The sequence below is a fragment of the Hemiscyllium ocellatum genome, unplaced genomic scaffold (assembly GCF_020745735.1).
Source record: "Hemiscyllium ocellatum isolate sHemOce1 unplaced genomic scaffold, sHemOce1.pat.X.cur. scaffold_2454_pat_ctg1, whole genome shotgun sequence".
Taxonomy (NCBI): domain Eukaryota; kingdom Metazoa; phylum Chordata; class Chondrichthyes; order Orectolobiformes; family Hemiscylliidae; genus Hemiscyllium; species Hemiscyllium ocellatum.
In genome coordinates, this window is record NW_026868095.1 from 65,857 (window position 1) to 74,253 (window position 8,397).

At 44.3% G+C, this 8,397-nt stretch overlaps 1 long non-coding RNA gene across 1 annotated transcript; it reads right to left on the reverse strand.

The window, feature by feature from the left end:
- Positions 1-1,304: 1,304 nt before the first annotated feature.
- On the reverse strand, positions 1,305-4,278 carry LOC132811918 (uncharacterized). Its single transcript, XR_009643400.1, has 2 exons — positions 3,722-4,278; positions 1,305-2,659 (listed from the first exon to the last, which is right to left on the reverse strand). It is a non-coding gene; the product is annotated as an uncharacterized LOC132811918 (long non-coding RNA).
- Positions 4,279-8,397: the final 4,119 nt, after the last annotated feature.

The window sequence follows — 8,397 nt, forward strand, 5'->3', positions numbered from 1 at the left end:
TCTCCATTAATGACGACCGTCTTGACACTGGCATTTTTACAAACCCACCAACTCCCACAGCTACCTGGATTACCCCTCTTCCCACCCTACCTCTTGCAAAAATGCCATCCCGTATTCCCAATTCCTCTGCCTCCGCCGTATCTGTTCCCAGGAGGACCAGTTCCACCATAGAACACACCAGATGACCTCCTTCTTTAGAGACCGCAATTTCCCTTCCCAGGTGCTTAAAGATGCCCTCCAACACATCTCGTCCACATCCCACCCCTCCAACCATAACAAGGACAGAACGCCCCTGGTGCTCACCTTCCACCCTACAAACCTTCGCATAAGACAAATCATCCGCTGACTTTCCGCCACCTCCAAAAAGACCCCAGCACCAGGGATATATTTCCCTCCCCACCCCTTTCCGCCTTCTGCAAAGACCATTCCCTCCGTGAGTACCTGGTCAGGTCCACGCCCCCCTACAACCCACCCTCCCATCCTGGCACTTTTCCCTGCCACCGCAGGAACTGTAAAATCTGTGCCCACACCTCCTCCCTCACCTCTATCCAAGGCCCAAAAGGAGCCTTCCACATCCATCAAAGTTTTACCTGCACATCCCCAATATCATTTATTATATCCGTTGCTCCCGATGCGGTCTCCTCTACATTGGGAGACTGGGCGCCTCCTAACAGAGCGCTTTAGGGAACATCTCGGGGAAACCTGCACCAATCAACCATACCAGACCGTGGCCCAGCATTTCAACACCCCCTCCCACTCTGCCGAGGACATGGAGGTCCTGGGCCTTCTTCCACCGCCGCTCCCTCGCCACCAGACGCCTGGAGGAAGAACGCCTCACCTTCGCCTCGGAACACTTCAACCCCAGGGCATCAATGTGGACTTCAACAGTTTCCTCATTTCCCTTCTCCCACCTCACCCGAGTTCCAAACTTCCAGCTCAGCACTGTCCCCATGACTTGTCTGCACTTGTCCGACCTGCCTATATCCTTTTCCACCTATCCACTCCACCCTCTCCTCCCTGACCTATCATCTTCATCCCCTCCTCCACTCACCCATTAACTCTATGCTACTTTCTGCCCATTCTCACCCTCCTCTAGCTTATCTCTCCACGCTTCAGGCTCTCTGCCTTTATTCCTGATGAAGGGCTTTTGCCCGAAATGTCGATTTCGCTGCACTTTGGTTGTGGCCTGAACTGCTGTTCTCTTCCAGCACCACTAGTCCAGAACTTCGTAAAACCATGTTGACTCTGACGAATTGTGGTTTGAGTTTGCATATGTCCTGAACAATGGACTCTAGCAATTTGCCTTAAATTACAATAGTTTATTGTTAAACTTTAGTCGCTCATGTATTACATTATTACAAGTTCTTCCCTTTCGAAAACCTTCATGTTTTCTTTGAATTCCTGTTTTATGGGCACAAGGCTTGAAGAGATCTGCTCCAATTGCTGTGTAAGAGCCATGTATGTCTGAATGGACTCATCATCTTGCTGGTATTCAAACTCGATTGGCTGATGTCTTTCTGGTGTTCCCATGTTGCCATCTCCAAGGCCAGAATGACCTCCTCCTGTTGATGCTTTTGAGGATTGGGAGGTTATGGAATCTTCCTGCTGCTGTGTAACAATTTGAGGGGCTCATGGGTTTTCTCATACTTCTCCATAACAGGTGGAGATACTGAACGGTCTCCTCATGTATCCCGGAGATGGGACCGAGGGATTGATTCGTCGTCTCTTATTCCCATAAAACAAACACGTGTATAAATTACCTCTTCGTTTCTCATGAAAGAAGTCTCAGATAGTTTTTGTCCTTATCCAATTCCCTTGCAATAGGCTCGGTGGGTCTGAATGGCCTCCTGTTATCCCAGTGTAACAACCTCGAGTCACTGTGTGACCTCTTCCAGTTCCTATGTTACAGACTTGAGGAGGCTGAATAGACTGCTCCTGTTGCTGTTGAACAGGATACTGGTGCAGCATGGCCTACTGTTATAGGCTCGAGGGGCTGATTGGCCTCCTTCTGTAAATGTATATCAGGCTCCAGGGGCTGAATAGCCTCATCCTGTTTTGTTGTATCAGGGTCAAAGGCCTGAATATCCTCCTGTTGTTCCTGTGTAACAGGCTGGAGAACGGAATGGATTCCTCCACTATCTGTGTAATTCCCTTCACTTGTTAACTCCTTCTGTCAACTTTGTTCAAATAAGATCATCTTTAATTTTTGTAAACTCCAATGGCTACTGGGTCAACTTGATCATCCTTTCGTTATAAGCCAGCACCTTCATTGCAGGAATCAGTTGAGGGAACCATCTCTGAGCTGCTTCCAATATAACAACATCCTTTCTTCAGAGAAGAGGCTAAATCTGTACACACTACTCCAGATGTAATCTTCCTGTACAGAAGCAGCAACACTTTACCAGCCTATTGTAAAGTTCCGACCCAGGTTAGAGCAGTCTCAGCTCTCTGGGGGAATACAGAACATTGTTGGAAGATCATTGTCCTTCTCTACTCCATCAGCATAACGGGAGATCTGGAGAACTTAAAGTTTGAGAAGATCATAAATGATGTAGCGAGATGATCTCTACCATCAATCTCCCCAGAGCCCACATCGCTCAGATTCCGCAGAATCTAGTAAGGTGGATCGCAAAACCAGCAAGGAGGAGCAAAGTGAAAGCTGCAATACAAATGCAGGGCATGTTATAAAACAGGAAATGAGATATGTACATTTGTGGGTACTGCAGTATGATATATGTTTAAATTATATCTAAACTGTGTTAACCCAATTGAATGCTAATGCTGGGAAAAATGGATTTCAAGACCACGTGTGAGATGGTTTACATGAGCATTATGTTAAGCACTGAGCTCGAGATCAGGTGATTTAGGAATTGGTGTTGAGTGATCAGAAGAGCTAATTGAAAAATTTGCTGTAAAGGACATTTTGGGAACAGTGACCACAATGTATCGGTTTTCTTTTATGCTGTTTGAGTACACGACAGATTTTGTTTAATTTGAAGTAACTGTTATAAATATGAGTCATGCAAGCCGTCAAGGTGTGAGGAGAAAGTCGGGACTACAGATGCTGGAGGTCAGAGGCGAAGAGTGTGGTGATGGAAAAGCACAGTCAGGCAGCATACTAAGAGCAGATAAATCGATGTTTCGGGCATAAGGCCTTCATCAGGAATGAAGCTTATGGGCCAAGGGGGCTGAGGGATAAATGAGAAGGGGTGAGACAGGGGGGAGGTTAGCAGGGATTGCGGTAGGTAGATGAAGGTGGGGTTGAAAGTGATAAGTGATGAAGGGAGACAGACCGCCTCATCTACTGCATCCATTGAACCCAATGTGTTCTTCTCTACATTGGCGAGGCAGAAGGTCAACTTGTGGAACATTTCAGAGAACATCTCTGTGACAGCCACATTGAACAATTCCATCGCCTTGTGGCTGAGCACTTTAACTCCCCTTCCCACTCTGCCAAGGACATGAGGGTCCTGGACCTACTCCATCGCCAAACCTGAGCCACCAGAAACCTGCAGGAAGAAAGCCTCCTCTTCTGCCTTGGGACCTTCCAAACACAGGGGATCATAGTGGATTCCCCCATTTCCACTAATCCCACCCTATCCCACTCCAACCCTCCAAGTCAGCACCACCCTTTTGTACATTCCTATGCGTCCACCTTCCTTGCTATCAATCTGGCCCACCCTCCTCTCCGAGTATCACTTTCAACCCCACCTTCACTTACCTATTTGATGAAAGGAGGCAGCTTATAAAAATGCCAAGTTGCTGTAATCCAGTGGATTCAGAGAAATGTAGGACCCAGCAAAGGATGGCCAAGAAACTGAGAAGAAAATCGAAAAGAGAAAAAGCATGCAAACGAAAGAAAAACATAAAAACTGCTAAAAAGCATCTATCAATGTATGAAAAAAAATAAAAACAAGGTCAAATGTGGAACAGTTGGTATGCGTTCAGGATAGTTTATTGCAGAGAACAGAGAAATCTCGGAAAAGAAACAGTTTATTTGCGTCTATCTTCATTGCAAGAATGTCCAGAAATTCTTCCAGAAATACCAAGTGACCATGGGACTTGTGTAAGTAACGTCTAAGATTATTCTTATCAATGTTGAGGTCATCTTTGAAAAGAAAGCTGGATTGAGTATTTATAAATCTGACAGACCAGATGTACTTCATACAAGGATTTATGAGGAAGCAGCAATAGACATGTTCATTGCATCGCGGATTTTTACTTTATCTTCTGACACATTCTCGAACGTCATTTAGCCAATCTGTATAAGGCAAAGGTTACAAATATTATCCAACAGTTTAAGAAAGGATGAAGATGGAGAGGGGTGAACTACAGAGCAGTTATCTTGTCATCCGCAGTCGGGTGTCTGTTGGACTCGATTACAAAGAACATGCGACTACATATGTAGAAGGTAATAACATAACTTGGGAGTGTGAGAATATACCGATGAAAGAAAACCAGAAGTGGCAAACATTTTTTTTGAATGGTTTGAAGATGATTCTTGTGGACATAGGCAATGAAGAACCAATGGATAACGTAGAGTTGAATATTCATGAGATTTTTTAAAAACTCACAAAGTAAGCTCATAACAAAGGTTAAAGCGAGAGGTATTAGGAAGAACATATGAAAATAGCAAAGAAAAAATTAGTTTTACATTCAGGTGATTGTAATTGGAATATAGAAGACGTCATGCACCAGTTGTATCGAGTGTTCATGACAGTATTTTGTATTGTTCGGAGTCCCAATCTAAGAAATAAGATATTGACTACAGAGGAACTGCAAAAGGTATTATTCAGATTCATCCCTAAAACGGCAAGATTTTCTGATGTGGAAACTCACCCTGTGATCTCGAGTTTTGAAACATGAGAGGTGGTTGCAGTGAAACTTAGAAACACAGAGGGGACTGAATAACAGGGACATGGAGAAGTACAAGTAGGCGAGATCTGGGAGAATCCCACAATATTCTACACGGACAAGTAGAGCAGAATCATCAGCAAACAGTTAGTGTCCATTAGAAACCAAAGGGGCAATCTGTGTGTCAAGCTGGAGAACATTGATGGATTGTAACATGAGACCTTCACATCTATTTTACTTTAGAGACGGAGAAGACAAGTACAGAATTCAAGGAGATGGATGGGGAAACTCTTGAACAGATTGATGTAAAATACGAGAAAGGATTTGAGGCTTTGTTCTGTATAAATTTGGACCTATCTCCATGTCTGAATGAATTTTATCACAGGCGGCTGTTGGGTGAATGGAGGAAAGACCCTGACTAAATATTTTAATTAGGCTCTGACCATAGGGGAGGTGCCAGAGAACTGGAGAACTGCTAACACGATTCCACTTCACAGTTCGGGTGGGAGAGATAGACCAGGGAACTATAGACGAGCGGGTACTAGGTCACTGTTAAGGAAACTACTGGAGAAAATAGGGAAGGAGAAAATTGAACTCCAATAAGAGTCGAAAGGTCTGATCAGGGATAATCATCATGACTTTATCAGAAGGAAGTGGCACCTAATGGATTTGATTGAATTAGTTTGAGGAGGTCGATTCTTTAGCTTTGTAGGAAAGCCTTTGACAAATTTCCAGCTGGGAAACTGAAAAATAATGTAAAATCTCACAATATAAATGATAACTTGACAAGTTACAACGAAAATTGTCTTAGTGGCGGGAGGCAGAGGGTAGTGAGAGAAAGCTGTTTGTGTGACTGGAGACCTGGTGCACCACAGGGAGCAGTGCTGCATCCCTTATTGTTTGTGTTATTCATAACAAAAACAAATGTGAATGTGGAGGGGGCAAGGTGGAGAGGCAGGGAGGTGTGATAAGTAAGTGGACATTTGACATAAAGATTGACCGGTTGGTTCGCAGTGAGGAGGAAGGCCTTAAGTTACAGGAAGATGCAGATGAAATGGTCAGATGGGCAGATCAATAACAGGTACAATGTTACCTTGATAAATATGAGGTGATGAACATTGGGAGAAGGAACCAGGCAGGGGAGGACTCAATGAATGGCAGCACACTGGGAAGCTCAGATTATGCTTCTCTACACTTCCCTGAATGTGACTGGACAGGTTAATGCTTAAAAAATGTGTTGCTGGAAAAGCTCAGCCGGTCAGGCAGCATCAAAGGAGCAGGAGAATCGATGTTTCGGGCAGGTTCCTGAAGAATGGCTTATGCTCGAAACGGCGATTCTGCTCCTTTGATGCTGCCTGACCTGCTGCGCTTTTCCAGCAACACATTTTTAAAGCACTGATCTCCAGCATCTGCAGTCCTCACTTTCTGCTGGGCAGGTTAATGGACTAGTTAAGAATTGGACCTTGAGTATTGTGTTTCCTAATCAGGGTGTAGACATAAGACCTTCCAGGGCTTTGGTTCGGCCAAAATGGAATACTGTATGTAGCTCTGGGAGCCACATTCCAGGAAGGATGTGATTGTACTGGAGAGGGTGCAGAGGTGATTCACCAGGATGTCCCTGGGGTAGAGCATATCAGCTATGGAGAAGGCTGGATAAGCTCGGGTTGTTTACTTTGGAGCAGAGAAAGCTGAGGAGTCAGTGATTCAGAAGGATAAGATTATAAGCGACACGGACAGGGGGGATAGACAGCAGCTGTTCCTTTTAGTCAGAGGGTCAAGACAAAGGAGCACACTTTATAGTGAAAAGTTTGAGGTTCAGAGATGATTTAAACATTTTTTCACCTCGAGGTGTGGCTTCTGGGATTACTTCCTGAGAGGGGAATTATCACGAGTAACCTCACAATCGTTAAAAAGTACTTGGACAAGCACTTGGAAGTGTCATAACATTCCAGGCTATGGGACTGCTGTAGAAAAAGTGACTAATATAGATCGTGCTGTCCTTCTGTTGGCACAGAGTCTTTGCTCCTGTGAGTGTACCATGTGGAAGGTCAATTATTGGAGCATTTTAAGGCAGGAATTGATGGGTTTCTGAAGAGTTATATTCATAATGGTTATAAGTGTGAACTGTAATAGCTTGTTAAATGATGTCAAATGTGAGAAATATGAGAAAACAAGTGTAGTTTCCTTACAGTTTGGAACCAGAGAATGGAGAATGGGGAACAGGGAAATGGCAGAACTATGAAGCCACTACTTCAGTTCTGTCTTCACAAAACTTTCTAACAATATAAGGAAAACCAAGTCTGGTGTGGGAAAATGATAGAGTACGTGGAACATAGAACATAGTAAGTAAATGGTTTAGCAGAATTATTGTGGCTGAAAGTAATAGTCATAGACAACACTAACATAGATTTATGAAATGGGAATTATGTTTTGAGAAGCAGACTGGCTGACAAATGAAAGAGCAGCAATGGATGTAAAACATTTTGATTTTTAGGAAAATGTTGGTAAAAGCTCCAAGCCCAATTTGCAATATCAAATCTGAGTGGATTGGGCGGAATATATGGGCATGTTTCGAGAATGGGACAGCTGGCAGTAAACAGTGAATAGAAATAAACAGACTCATCAAGCAACAGCCTGACATTGTCTGTAAGGTATGATTCTGTGAGTATGACTATGACCTAGACACCCCATCACCTTCCCCGGATATGTCCTGTCTCATCAGCAGGATGGACACAGCAGAGGTGGCGGCACAGTGGGATGCAGTTAGAAGGGAATTGCTCTTGAGTCCTCAACAGTGACTCCGTATCCCATGGCATTAGTTTGCATTTGGTAAAGGAAACCTCCTGCTGATTACCAAAGTACCAAGCATCTCTCAACTGATGTATCAGTACTCCTCCATGCTGACCAACACTTGGAGGAAGCACTGAGGGTAGCATTCTGGGTGGGGTATTCTCAATGTTCACCCCCAACAGTGTCTCAGCTACAGCATTATTGATCGAGAAGGCTGGGTCCTCAAGGATATAACTGCTAGAGTGGTTTCTGCGGCAGGCAGTGAAGGAACCAACAAGAGGAAAATATACACTTGACCACAGCCTTACTAAACACCAATTGCAGAAGTATCTGTCCATGACAGTATCGGTAAGAGTGACCACCGCATAGTCATTGTGGAGACAAAGTCAAACCTCACATTGAGAATAACATTCACCATTTGGGTGGTACTATCACAGTGCGAAATAGGGCAGACTTCGAACAGATCTAACAGTTCAAGTTGGGTGTCCATAAGGTGCTGGTGGTTCATCTATAGAGCAAGAATTGAACAGCCACACAACCTCATGACCTGCATACCCCCCTCCGCAACAATTACCATCAATCAAGGATCAACATTGGTTCAATGGATGTGCAGATTGGCAGGCGCAGCACCAGTCAAACCTGACATGAAGTGTCAGCCTGGTGAAGCCACCAAACAGGACTACTTTGTGCACCAAACAGCATAAGCAGTAAAAAAAGGTGATAAACAGAGCTAAGTGATCCCATAAGCAAAGG